This window comes from Misgurnus anguillicaudatus, chromosome 13 (genome assembly GCF_027580225.2).
Source record: "Misgurnus anguillicaudatus chromosome 13, ASM2758022v2, whole genome shotgun sequence".
Taxonomy (NCBI): Eukaryota; Metazoa; Chordata; class Actinopteri; order Cypriniformes; family Cobitidae; genus Misgurnus; species Misgurnus anguillicaudatus.
The window spans coordinates 34668380-34683008 of record NC_073349.2 but is presented as its reverse complement, the minus strand read 5'-3'; the positions used below and the strand labels follow the sequence as shown (position 1 = coordinate 34683008).

The following is a 14629-nucleotide window of genomic DNA, read 5'->3' as shown; positions in this document are numbered from 1 at the left end:
TCTATCTCTCATCTCTTCAGTAATGTCAAATGATCCTGCGCGAATGCGCGTTCTTGAGGTTCTGAGTGAGACGCGGAGCTGCGTCTGAGCACATGGTGACAAAAACGATCAACGCGTCGTTTAAATGAGTGGTAAAACCCCGGTTTTGTCGTGGGTTCCTTGCACGCAGGAGTGTGAAGCTTATGAATGAAAGCACGTCAATAGGCTTGTTCGACTTCATGCGGCGCCGCAACAATCGACAGCCGGGTGACGTCAAACTACCGCGAGAGTGATCCGCGAAATCATACGGAGGATTTTGCTTTTAAATCATTCTCGTGGAACTTTGACGTCATCCGGCTGCCGGTTCTTGTGGCGCTGCATGAAGTCGAACAAGCCTATTCTCTTCTCATCAGTTCAAACGCACCAACGCAGCGCGTACACTGGCGCGGAGCAGAGCGAGACCTTAATGGATTTTAAACCCTGCATATGTATCCGAGTCCTGATCGGGAGGTAACGTCCGATTCCGATCGAGTCTGAAACCTCGTGATCGGGGCCGATTTCCGATCAAATGATCGGATCGGGACATCCCTAAAGATTAGTATTTATTTTTGTCTAATATGTGACTGGTGGGATTCTTCTAATGTGAACATCAGTTCTGGTCCAACTATGAAGTCCAATAAGTGTAGTCAAAAATCACACATGCAAACCAATGGAACAGTAACTTACCTCATAAACAATGTAGGCATTGTAGGCCACCATAAAGAAGTTGTAGAAAATCATAGCCGTGTTGAGATGGAATGGTTTGCGATTTGCCATGAATCGTGGCCCTACATGTAGAACAAGGAACACGTATCCCAGCAGAATGACCGTCATTTCAACGGGACTCTGCATCAGTGGATAATCCCGTACTCTGGGATCTAAAGAAAATGAGCGTCTATGGTACATACATCCAATGCATTATGTGGTCAAATCCACTCTCAATTATTTGATTTTTGTACACAGTAAGACTATAAACACGCTCTTACCTGTTCTTTTCAGAAAGTAGTCATAGAACTTCAAAACGTTGGACCCCACCTCTGACAACATCTTGACTTTGTCTTCAGACAACCAAAACACTGGAGAACATAAGTAAATGTGTTGAAGCGAGCAGACAATGGTAAAAGCTATAGACAGAGACTGATGGTAATATGCTGTTATCAACAGAACAGTGTGGATTCAGAGTCAACAATGGCAGCCTAGCAAAGCAAACAGAAAACAGCTGGCCATGTGAATCTGTACCCGGGTGGTACCACATATGAAATGATAAACCATAGCATGACCTGTGTATAGGGTTGCCACCCATGTCTGATAAAAAACCTGGACATATCGATGACCCGGCCAATTGGTTTGCTCACAAGCCCCCCCCCCCCCATAGCATAATATTTCTATAGGCCTATGCAATTATTGGCAACACTTTACAATTCTCTTTTTTTCCAATTCTTATTTGTTAACATTAGTTAATGTATTAACTAACATGAACTAACCGTGAGCAGTACATTTGTTACTGTATTTGTTAATCTTTGATAACGTTAGTAAATAAAAATACAGCTGTTCATGGTTTATTCATGTTAGTTCACAGTGCATTAACTAATGTTAACAAGATTTAAAGAAATGTATTATTAACATTAACAAAGATAAAAAAAATGCTTTATGCTATAAGTGCAGTTTATTATTAGTTCATGTGTTAACTAATGAACCTTATTGTAAAGTGTTACTCAATAATTTGTTCATTATGTTAAAATATGTAAATCAGGTTTACAATTTATTAATGCTGCTTATACTATTTATGTAAACTGTTTTTATTTATATTCCATTGCAACTTTAAACAGGTCTAAATAGCAACTAGCAAATATGCACATGAACTCACCTGAACATGTATTTTACAATCATTTAACCCACCATGGGAAAAGCTGAAGTCACTGTTACAAACTCTACACCATGCAAGATTTTAACTCTTTTAAGACAGGGATACACTTTCGTGTAGTCTGGTGTAAAATCTAAAATGTGTCTTATATTTTCGCTTTTGGGGCACTCTCCGTCTGCCATGGCGCTCCTGTTTCTAGATACACTGATTAGTTTGGTTCGGGAGAAGAGATAAAAGCCCGCCCACACTGACAATTGATTGGTTGATGTCCTGAAACAGGCCAATCAGGATGCTCTCTGTCTTACATGCGCTAAATGAGGCAAACACACACACACAGACGCAAGGTCTCCCTTTCTGCAGTGTGCGCTCTAAATTTCATATTAACATAGCTTTTCAAAAACCGGGACATTCAGTTCCCGGGACAGGTTTTTAAAAAGAAGGACAATCCCGGTAAAACCGGGACAGGTGGCAACCCTACCTGTGTATCTTGACTAAACTGCAACTACAATGAGCAAATGCTGCCAATTTTCATATATCGTTGTTAAGCCATTCACAACTGTTTTTGTATAAATAATAACTCAATTTATTATTACGAAGTCTATAACTAAAAAATTTGATTTAACTTATCTGAAAGCAGATGTTTCTATGCTCGCAGACACACAGAACGTCTAGACACACATGCATAACAGACCTATAAAAACCTTACGTCCTTCTCTGTTTTTGTGCGAGTAAATGTGGCAGAGACGTGATCAGATATGATGACAAAAGCACACTTGAAGCTGACACTTCGCTGCCTATCTGTCTACAGATCTCATGCGATGCCATCTTCTTATCAAAAGACTAAAGTATGACCAAAGAGAGACAAAAGGCTCAAAAACGCATGTTTAGATGTGCAAATTGAACTTAAAACTGGGTGTTATGTAATGATGAAACTGTTCTGTTGCCTACTGTGGTACTACAAGGCCTCTAATGACTAATAGTTCAACAGTTCAGAGCAAGTTAAACAGGTGAGGTGGAGAAAGGCAGATATCTCACTGTCCCGTCATAAATTCAGATGAACCAACTAGACAGGAACTGCTAATATAAACATGAACCCAAATGAATCTCAAATAACTTAAGCAGAAAAAACATAAACAGGATCACAAAAAAATCTCAGAGTATATTTTGCTCAGAGCCAAGCAGGTAGCCTACATTAAAGTTGAAGAACAATTTCAACAAGTCAGACTTATTAGTGTTCCCATTCAAAGCACCTCAAGCCTATATCTCACTTTCCTAAGTCACGCCTAAAATGCCTGCTAAATTTAAACTATACAGTGAGCTGACAACTTGACAAGCTTACCTGTTGTCTTTCTTTTGACTCAAACTCTCTAATTGCAGCCAAAAGAAATGAATGAAACAAAATGATATGAATACTGCCCCACAGGGGCAAATAAATGAAGGTTGGACTTTCTTCCTCTCTGTGTCCCAACCAGGGGCGTAGGCAGAAATTGTATTTTGGGCGGGCCGGGGCAAAAGTGAGTGGGCCAATAGTTTATCCTAGAATAAAATGACTTGAATAATAATTAAACCTTAGAGTAGAAAAAAGAATAGACAATCTGCAAAAACAGTGACATCTTTCCTTTGCAATTTTCGGAGAAGGCAATAATAAAACACTGTCTAAACATGTTCAACCAACACATAGCTCAATAAAGGCTGGACAAACCAGGCCAGGCAGTCTTATTTAGGCTAGTCAGTATTGCAAAAACAGTTCACCTGAAATAAAGTAGGCTAAAAGTAACAAGAAATTGAAATAATGAAAACTCTCAGCAGAGCACAGTTTGAAATAAATAACAACACACTGCCTAATTTATATTAAATCAACCATATACAGTGCAATCAGCCTGGTGGAAATTAAGCTTTTGTGCCAAAAAATAGCAACTCGTTTAAATTAAACAATGTAACTTAACCTATAAGGCATACATCTATACACAACACACCACTTAGTTAAATCACTTCCCGAGCAAAAATCAAGGAAATGAGTTAAACAACAGGCTTACCTTTGTTGTTTTCTTTCTACAAGACGCAAACGCCTGGGTTTAATGTTGAAAACAGAAATGATCTCATTATAGTCCAAAGAGTCACAGAGTTATTTTTCAAAAAACAAAAGGCACAGGTTTTTGAGGCGAGTAGTACTCGTGGATTCAAATTGGGTTGTACGTGGTTCATCAATTGCCGTTAGATCGGCGGGTCAACCTGTGTCAGTCTGACCGGGAGAGCGCACTGGAACTGCCGCCAGGGAGCAAGCGGCAACCAGCGCCACCCGCGCGCCTGACTAGCCGCCTTGTGGGTTGATGAGTCTGAAGAACTGGGCTGGTAGGACTCGGCAGATGGAGGCAGTGGCGTATCGTCTTCCTCAACTCTTGCTTTTTTAAATAACACATTAAAGAAACTTTAGCCATTATTGTGGCAATTTTAAAATTAGCTAAAAATGCAGTTAGCAAAGTTAGCTGGCTGGCTGCAGAGCCCGTCGCTCCCCACAGAGTCTACCTGTTAGAACCCTTAGCAACCAATTACGTTCCGAAGGCTTACTACAACTTGCTTTAACAACTTCATTTTATTTAGAAAGCAAATTATACACACCCCGGTCAACAATAAATCCGGATTATATTAATATATTTTCTTAAATACATTTGAATAATAAAAATAAACAAAAAAAAATGTATTTTGATTAAACTTGCCTGGGCGGGCCAGGGAGTTATGTGGGCGGGCCAGTGCCGCCCTGGCCCATTACTGGCTACGCCCCTGGTCCCAACTACCAAAAGTTCCTCTCCTAAGCCAGCTCTCCTGAAACAGAGGAAGATAAAATGTAATCCGGTGGGAGCTTTGGCAAGGCAATGACGCGCCTGCATGGAGAAGTGTTACTCACTGTCCTACATAAACGTGAGCTGTGGATCATTCTAAAGAGAGACAACACCCGCCTGGTTTCAGGATTGCATTCATCTGTCAGGAACCGCCCTCTGGGATATCATTTATGCAAGGCATCACTATTATTATTCTCCATACTTATTTATTTATTCTTATATCTGGACACTTTTTCGGCGCGTAACTCGTCCCGCACGTTTTGTCATAGACCAATGAAACAGGGCTCAAAACGACCAGCTTATTGAGGACACGTCTGCTATGACTTTTATAAGCGATCGGGTGCAAGATTTTCGAAAGGGGGGCGAAAAACCACCCAAAAAATCCCATTGACTTAACATTGCGGCCAACTTTGATGGGTCATAGCTCCGCTCGAGGATTTTATAGAAACATGTGGGTTACAACATTTGGAGAGGGTGGTAGTCTCTGTAAGAACATACATGACATTGGGGTGTAAGTTGTACCCCTGGGGTGTAAGAGGCGCCCGAAAATTCCCATTGACTTATAATGGGGCAGGAAACATGCCCATATAAGGGAATAAAACAGTTCCATATGGAATATCTTTGCTGTACAGTGTCGTAGAGATAAGTGGGTGGGCTCATTTTACTCGGGCATCCAATCAGTCTCTCAGGATCATCCGACACCTATTAAGCCACGCCCCTAGCAACGATTTTGGGCACCCTAGCAACATCTCCCATAGACTGCCATTATAAAATGCCCAGATGGATATCTTTGCGCCACAGTGTCATAGAGACATGGGGGTGGGCTCATTTTACTCAGGCATCCAATCAGTCTCTTAGGATCCTTACATAGGTATTAAGCCACACCCCTAGCAACCACTTTTGAGCACCCTAGCAACATAAAATTCAAACAGTTATATCTCGGCATCCGAACATCGTACAGACACGGGGGTTGGACCATTTGACTCGTGACTCAGAGTGTAATCACTATGGGATGCCAATTTTTTCCCTAGCAACCAAATACAGTACCCTAGCAACAGAGTAAACAAAGCCTTATATCTCCGCATCAGAACATCGTAGAGACATGGGGGTTGGAACGTTTTACTTGTGACTTGGAGTGTAATCACTAGTGGATGCCAATTTTTCCCCTAGCAACCAAATACAGTACCCTAGCAACAGAGTAAACAAAGCCTTATATCTCCGCACCAGAACATCGTAGAGACATGGGGGTTGGACCGTTTTACTTGTGACTTGGAGTGTAATCACTAGTGGATGCCAATTTTTCCCTAGCAACCAACTACAGGACCCTAGCAACAGACTACACAAAGCATTAGATCTCAGCATCAGAACATCGTAGAGACATGGGGGTTGGACCGTTTTACTTGTGACTTGGAGTGTAATCACTAGTGGATGCCAATTTTTTCCCTAGCAACCAAATACAGTACCCTAGCAACCAAATAAACAAAGCCTTATATCTCCGCATCAGAACATCGTAGAGACACGGGGGTTGGATTGTTTTACTTGTGACTCGGAGTGTAATCACTAGTGGATGCCAATTTTTCCCTAGCAACCAAATACAGTACCCTAGCAACAGAGTAAACAAAACCTTATATCTCCGCACCAGAACATCGTAGAGACATGGGGGTTGGACCGTTTTACTTGTGACTTGGAGTGTAATCACTAGTGGATGCCAATTTTTCCCTAGCAACCAAATACAGTACCCTAGCAACCAAATAAACAAAGCATTATATCTCAGCATCAGAACATCGTAGAGACATGGGGGTTGGACCGTTTTACTTGTGACTTGGAGTGTAATCACTAGTGGATGCTGTTTTTTTTCCCTAGCAACCAAATACAGTACCCTAGCAACAGAGTAAACAAAGCCTTATATCTCCGCATCAGAACATCGTAGAGACACGGGGGTTGGACCGGTTGACTCGTGACTCGGAGGGTTATCACTAGTGGATGCCATTTTTTTCCCTAGCAACCCAATACAGTACCCTAGCAACAGAGTAAACAAAGCCTTATATCTCCGCATCAGAACATCGTAGACGTAGAGACACGGGGGTTGGACCGTTTGACTCGTGACTCGTCGGGTAATCACCAGTGGATGCCAATTTTTTCCCTTTTATGATGCCAACTTTTGACAGACTTTCGGTCTGATCTGACGAGGTGTGCTATATCTTTTTTAACTGATGGGACCTTCCGAATTCCTAAACGGGGCGCTCAAACACCCCAAAATTTCCATTGACTTAACATTGAAACAAACTTTGACGGGTCATAGCTGCGAGTGAGAAACTTGTAGAAACTTGTGGCTTACCACATTTAAGGAGGCTGACAGGTATGGAAGCATATGGGTAGCTAAATTCAATTTAGAATGTAATATGCAAAATGACAATGCAATATGTAAAATGACAATGCATTTCTGTATTTAAGTTTACATTTTCCATGCATGTATGTGCAATCCTTGGTGCAAAATAGAAATGAAAATGTTATACTTAAATTTAAATTTTCCATTTTCTACAGCCCTGTAAATACATATTTTAATGCTTTAGAAGTTGCAAAATTAAAATGGAAATGTATTACCCGAACTGATACAATGTGTTTCACATTTTCAAGCAAAAACTGTAGCAAAATTATCATTCAAATGCAAATCTCTCCAAATGCATCCACATCCACGGGTGGGAAACATGGGATTGCATTTTCATTTACACAGCGTGCAATGGATGTAGCAAAATTAAATTGGAAATGTATTCGCTGGATTGATTAGATGTGCTTTACAAAATTCAAATGAAAATGCAATCCGAGTTGACCACGCCCCCGCCCTGCGAATCACTGCGTCAAGGCGGGGCCAACAACTCCCATTGCCTGGCCTCTCACGTGGGAAACATGGCGGCTGCAGGGCTGATTGAGAGTGTTATATTCGCTGACCGAAGCATAAACAGAGAAATATTAGTATTTATGGATAATATTACGTGTCTGTAGGTGACAGAACTACAGCGTTGTTTGATCCTCTCATCGAATAGTTTGCATTATTATTCACCTCGCACTGTGGCTGCCTTCGAATTCAAATAGCCTAACTTTACGGATGTTTCTACCGCGAACATTTCATCACAGTTCAAATAAACACTGACTGTTACATGTATGTGAATGTATTTTTACGTAAAAACATTGTTCATTTTTTTATGATTTTAAAATACAGATAATGATGTTATAACCTCACACGGAGCGAATGATAAAAGGTATAGGCTATAGGCTATAACAGACTACTACTTTTTTTAGTTTGACATGTTTTTGTAGAAGAAGAATAAACATTATCTTTAACAATTATGCAATAATGGATTATCATCTAACAAGAATAACCATGGTTTTACTACAGTAAGGTTTAAGGTTTTTTAAGCTGTTGGGTGGTTGGTTTTTCTAAACCATCTTGTTGAAACCATGATTTTGGCTTTAACTATAGAAAACTATAATTAATGTTTGTAAGGATCTAAGAAGGAGTCATTGCTTGTTTTACTGTTTGCAGCAATCCGGTTCATAAGAGCACCGCATATAATTGTTTTCTAAGTTTCGTTTCATTCTCCGTGTCTGTCTCGGTTAGCTCTCCTGTTTTATCGATAAAAAGAGGCTAATTTCTCATGATGCGGAGCACGACTAAATAACACGCGAGCAAGTGAAATCAGAAAACCCAGAGGCGTTAAATCTCGAACAAGGTTACTGCAAACCGAATGGCCAAAACAATTAGAAATACATACAAAAAAATTTCAGGAATAGGGGAGACCGGGGCTGGTTGTCTCATGGCACTGTGGTACAATTTTGATATTAATTTGTTAGCCTTTAATAACTTACTCATTTGCACTTGAAATTTTGCTGAGCAGACACAAAACATTGACGTTAGGAGACAATTTTTAATTTTTATGGGTCAGAGTAAATTTTCATGTTGGTGTTGTTTTTGTGTTGAGATCTTGTAGGATATTAGTCATTCAAAAACAAAACACTAATTAAAAAGCTAAAAGTAGTAGCTTTATTTTGAGTCATCTTTTAGTGATCAAGTTAAAGCCGTGTGGCAGCTAGCTTAGCATGTTCGTCAAGAAGTCAGTTGGGGATGGTTGTCACACATAGCTTGCGGGGTTGGTTGTCACATAAGAATATTGGACATGTAGACCTTTTAAGACTGTTTGTCTGATTATTTGTTTTTGTTTGCTGTTGAAATAAATAAAGCATTAAATAAAGAGGTTTTAACACTAAAAATTATTTATTTTTATTTCTCAACACAGTAGACAATAGGCTTTATGCCCAGCTGCACTACTTTCTGAACTTCAGCCAGCTTTTTGTTTCCTGTCTGCCATTATTGGACAAACTGATTAATCCAGGAGTGACTGACCTCAGTAGTCACAACAACAATAATCAGACACACCTGGATTAATCAGTTTGTCCAATAATGGCAGACAGGAAACAAGAAGCTGGCTGAAGTTCATAGTGCAGCTGGGCATAAAGCCTATTCAAGTAACTGATCACCCACTTTAATCCCTTTGTTTAAACATAATGGGCATTAATAACAACTATCATAGGGGTGGATTCATATTAAAACTTATTTGCAGTTTCTAGCTTAAAAAAATAAGAAGTTACACATTATCTTTTCAGATCCCAATTTATCATTGAAATCCTATTGAACCTCTATAGGGACAACCAACCCCATACCCTGTGACAACCAACCCAGTGATGGGGTTGGTTGTCACATTGTGTCAGAGTGTCTTTGATGGTTAATTACTTCCTGTTACAATACATTCTAAAAGTAATTAAAACTGCAAGCAGTGATTGAAGGGCCCTCGCACACCTGACACCGCCACGCCGTGGCATGAGAAGAATTAAAGGGAACAGTAGTAAATAGGCATTTAAGCATGTAAACATAGGTGAACCATTTAAAAGTGTAGTATAATGTGCCACATTTCCTGTTGCTAATTACAAATGACAGCGAGGTAGCATCGTGTAAGATAGCATGAGAGAGAGAGAGTGAGTGAGCGAGTGTGTGTGTGTGTGTGTATGAGTGACTACATGTAAATATTGGCACGTAGATGTGTTCTGTCCAGGACTCTTATCAATCATGTGAAGTTTGGGACAAATCTGACATTGCATTATCATTGTAAACATGTTACTTCCTGTTACCAGCTGGTGGCGCTATGACCGTAACTGACTATTGGCATCATAAGTGACTATCAGTGATGGGAGTAACGCGTTACTGTAACTCCACTATTTTTTTAAATCAAGTAACGCAATTACAATTACTGAAATTTAAATTAGTTCGTTACGCGCGTTACTCTATTTTGTAAAAAATAGACAAGACATATCTGACGTCGCAGGACCGTAGTTGGCGGCGCAATGATTTATTACACTTCATCATAGCTGACAGTGCATATAGAATGAACATGAAAAATCTAAACGGGACAACATACCTTTGTTTAAAAATTTTGCGCAAGTCATAATCCATCTGGTCTCATGTTTGTAAATTATCTTCACCAAGCAATCGCAGTATGACATCAACTTGCATTTGTAGTCCACAAAGGTAATAAATCTAAGAAATGATCATATATTCTTAGATGTTTACATCGGCTTCATGGAAGAGAACGATCCGCGATTGTTGTTTCCACTAAAATATTCACACTGCGGTGTACACCCGTGTTAAAACTCCATAGTATGTGTGAGCTCGCTTTTAGTTTTAGTTTCAGTCTCTCCGTATCCGAACAAAAAATCCACTCGCTCTGTGTCCATCTGACAAAACAATCCACTCGCTCTGTGTCCGTCCGACAAAACAATCCACGTAGCCTACTCCGTTTTCTGAGTAAATATCTTCCTTTAATATATGACCAAAGAGCGCAGTCCCTGTGACAAGCTTCACAAGCTGTGTTCCAATTCAAGTGCTGCACCCTACTAAGCATGCAATAAAAGGTGAGCACTTGCCCATTCAAGGCGCTCAGAAGTTCGCGAAGAGAACTGAAATGAGACGGTCTAACCTTCGGAGGACCCATAATTTGCCTCATCTGCTGCACATGCATCGTGCCTGTCAGCAGGACACAGCGGAGACGTTTCTAACTTATTAAAATAAATATGAAATCAGAAAAATTATAATTTATTTTAGAAAATTTGACATGTTGACACAATTGTCTCCAAATTTTTAAAGAGACTACACAATTTTAACACATTTTATATTTTTGTAAACATGCAGAATATTTGTCTAAATGGTCTAAATGATATACATAAATAAACTAAGTTTAAATATTAAGATAATTTCTAACAAAAATATTCAAAGGTTGAATCTAAAGCAAAATAGGCTCCTACAGTATGTGATATATTAGAGTCTTACGTGTAAAATAGCCCATCCATATCATTTTACTGTTTGACTGTTCAGTACTGTTCATATTTACATTTAAAAAGCAGACATAAAAGTAACTTAAAAGTTACTTTTCTAAGTAACTAATTACTTTTGATATACAGTAACCGGTAGAGTAATTCAGTTACTTTTAAAAGAAGTAATTAGTAACTGTAACTAATTACTAATTTTTTAGTAACTTGCCCAACACTGGTGACTATTGACATGTAGATGTGTTCAGTCCAGGACTCTTATTAATCATGTGAAGTTAGGGAAAGATCTGACATTGGATAATCATTGTAAACATGTCACTTCCTGTTGACAGCTGGTGGCGCTATAACCATAAGTGACTATTGACATGTAGATGTGTTCAGTCCAGGACTCTTATTAATCATGTGAAGTTTGGGACAGATCAGACATTGGATAATCATTGTAAACATGTCACTTCCTGTTGCCAGCTGGTGGCGCTATAACCATAAGTGACTATTGACATGTAGATGTGTTCACTCCAGGACTCTTATTAATCATGTGAAGTTTGGGACAGATCAGACATTGGATAATCATTGTAAACATGTCACTTCCTGTTGCCAGCTGGTGGCGCTATAACCATAAGTGACTAATGACATTTAGATGTGTTCACTCCAGGACTCTTATTAATCATGTGAAGTTTGGGACAGATCAGACATTGGATAATCATTGTAAACATGTCACTTCCTGTTGCCAGCTGGTGGCGCTATAACCATAAGTGACTATTGACATGTAGATGTGTTCAGTCCAGGACTCTTATTAATCATGTGAAGTTAGGGAAAGATCGGACATTGCATAATCAGTGTAAACATGTCACTTCCTGTTGCCAGCTGGTGGCGCTATAACCATAAGTGACTATTGACATGTAGATGTGTTCAGGTCAGGACTCTTAGCAATCATGTGAAGTTTGGGACAGATCGGACACTGTATGCCTGAGTTCCAGCAACCTGTTTCATAGCGAAACATCAAACTTTGGCTGGCCGAAATAGACACAAATTTTAATATAGAATCAAATCCTTCGCAATTTAGCATCACAAAGGCCTTAAGATGAGACTCGCCAAATATGATGATGATCCGACGAAAACTGTAGGAGGAGTTAGTTAAAGTATGACTGCTGGAAATGAGAAAAACTGAGCCAAAATCTGAGAAATAATTCAAAATAGCTGACTTCCTGTTTGGTTTAGGGCATTGCTCCAAGATACTTTTTTGTAGGGCTTGTAATAATACATGAGCATACCGAAATTCGTACATGTAAGTTAAACACAGTCCAAGGGCTGCTTCATTCAATATTTGAAAGTGGTGCTAAAACATGTTCCTTCAGGTTGCCAGCTGGTGGCGCTATGGCTATAAAGGAAAATTGTTATGTAGATGTGTTCAGGTCAGGACTCTTAGCAATCATGTGAAATTTGGGACAGATCGGACACTGTATGCATGAGTTTCAGCAACTTCCTGTTTCATTGGAAAACATCAAACTTTGTCGGGCCAGAACCGACACAAATTTTTACGTAGAGTCAAATCCTTCGCAATTTAGCATCACAAAGGCCTTAAGATGACACTCACCAAATATGAAGATGATCCGACGAAAACTGTAGGAGGAGTTAGTTAAAGTATGACACCTGGAAATGACAAAAACTGCGCCCAAATCACAAAAATAACTCAGAATAGCTGACTTCCTGTTTGGTTTACGGCTTCGCTCCAAGAGACTTTTTTGTAGGTCTTGTCATGCTACAGACGCGTACCAAATTTCGTAATTGTACGTCAAACACAGTCCGAGGGCTGCTTCGTTGAAAATTTGTAGGTGGCGCTATAGAGCCATTTTCTCACGCCTAATTCTAAAGCATACACCACATGTAAATTTTCATCACTCTTGACATCTGTGCAAAATTTCATGAGTTTTCGAGTATGTTTAGGCCCTCTAAAGTCCCGCTGAAGTCGGAGAAAAAGAAAAAAAATAATAAATATAGCTGCAAGCAGCGATGGCGGGCCCTCGCACGTTATTTTACCGCTACACGGTGCCTTCGAGAAAACGATGCACGGTAGGCAAGTGCATCAAGTGGGTAAATATCAGTGGACTATTTCATGTTGCTACTGACCCATTTAGGTACAGTAGGTAAAAGAAACCCCATATTTTAGACAAACGGGGGCGCTAGTCAGCCACCAAATAGACACGCCTTTATCTGACGTTTTTGTCAACACTTAACAGACGAAAACTCTGATGTGTGTGCCAAATTTAAAGTTCAACTAAGCACGCCAAGAGCCTTAAACATGCCTGAAATTAAAGTAAAGTTTGACGTGTTGCCATGGGAACAGCGTTCGAGATGTCAAAAATTCCTTCGCAATTTATCATCTCCATTGTCTCAGCATCATGTTGACCCCGTTTGGTGTCAATCGCATGAATATCTTAGAAGGAGTATTGAAAAGTTCACTGCATGCAACTGAAGGGCTTAAATATGCCTTTAAAATGAAAGTAAAGTTTGACGCGTTGTCATGGGAACAACGTTCAAGATATCAAAAATCCCTTCGCAATTTATCATCCACAATGTTTCAGCATCATGTTGACCACTTTTGGTGTCAATCGCATGAATATCCTAGAAGGAGTATTTAAAAGAACATTGGATGGAACTGTCAAAAAAATCCACCTTTGTGACTGACACACTTCCTTGCGCCTGGTGGTGGCGCTATACCCGGGAGTCACAATAGGCACATCGATGCGATCTGAATCTTTAGACGAACAAACACCCCGCGTGTCATCACAATATGACATTTTTTGCCTTAGATATTAGACACTTCCTGTTTCTCTGATTTCGCCATGAATTTGTCGCCTCGCCATGACAAAACCGTTCGAGATATCAAAAATCCCTTCGCAATTTAGCAAGTACAATGTCTCAGCTTCATGATCACCACGTTTGGTGTCAATCCCATTAATCCACTAGGAGGAGTATTTAAAAGTTCACCGCATGCATTTTTTAAACAATCCAAAATGGCCGACTTCCTGTTGGGCGGAGCTAATATGTTAGAGTACGAAAGTTGTTCGGGTCGATGAGCTCTATATGCGTACCAACTTTCGTACATGTGCGTACATGTTTGTCTGATCTGTGCACCAATGTTTTTTTTTTCATTACAGGGGGCGCTACAGAGCCCCCCTGCCACGCCCGTGTTCCAGCCTTTGGTTTTCTGCGATGACGGACGACTCTGACGTCTGTGCCAAATTTCAAGAGTTTTCGAGTATGTTAAGGCACTCAAAATTCCCAAAAGTGTTGAAAAAAATAATAAAAAAAAAAAAAAAAAAAAAAAAAATAATAATAAAAATAATAATCCGAGCAAAATCAATAGGGCTTCGCACCTTTCGGTGCAGGCCATTCTGGCCTGCTCCTCGGTGCTCGGGCCCTAATTAAAGCTGCAAGCAGCGATGGAAGGGCCCTCGCACGCATGTGCACCGCTACCCTATGGCATTAGTAAAGCAGTGTACCAGGGGGATATTAATTAAAGTGGGTA

The 14629-nt window shown here is 39.9% G+C and overlaps 1 pseudogene; it reads right to left on the bottom strand.

Annotated features, from left to right (window-relative positions):
* LOC141349243 (very long chain fatty acid elongase 1-like) overlaps positions 1–14629 on the bottom strand; it is a 75013-nt pseudogene that overhangs the window by 26249 nt on the left and 34135 nt on the right.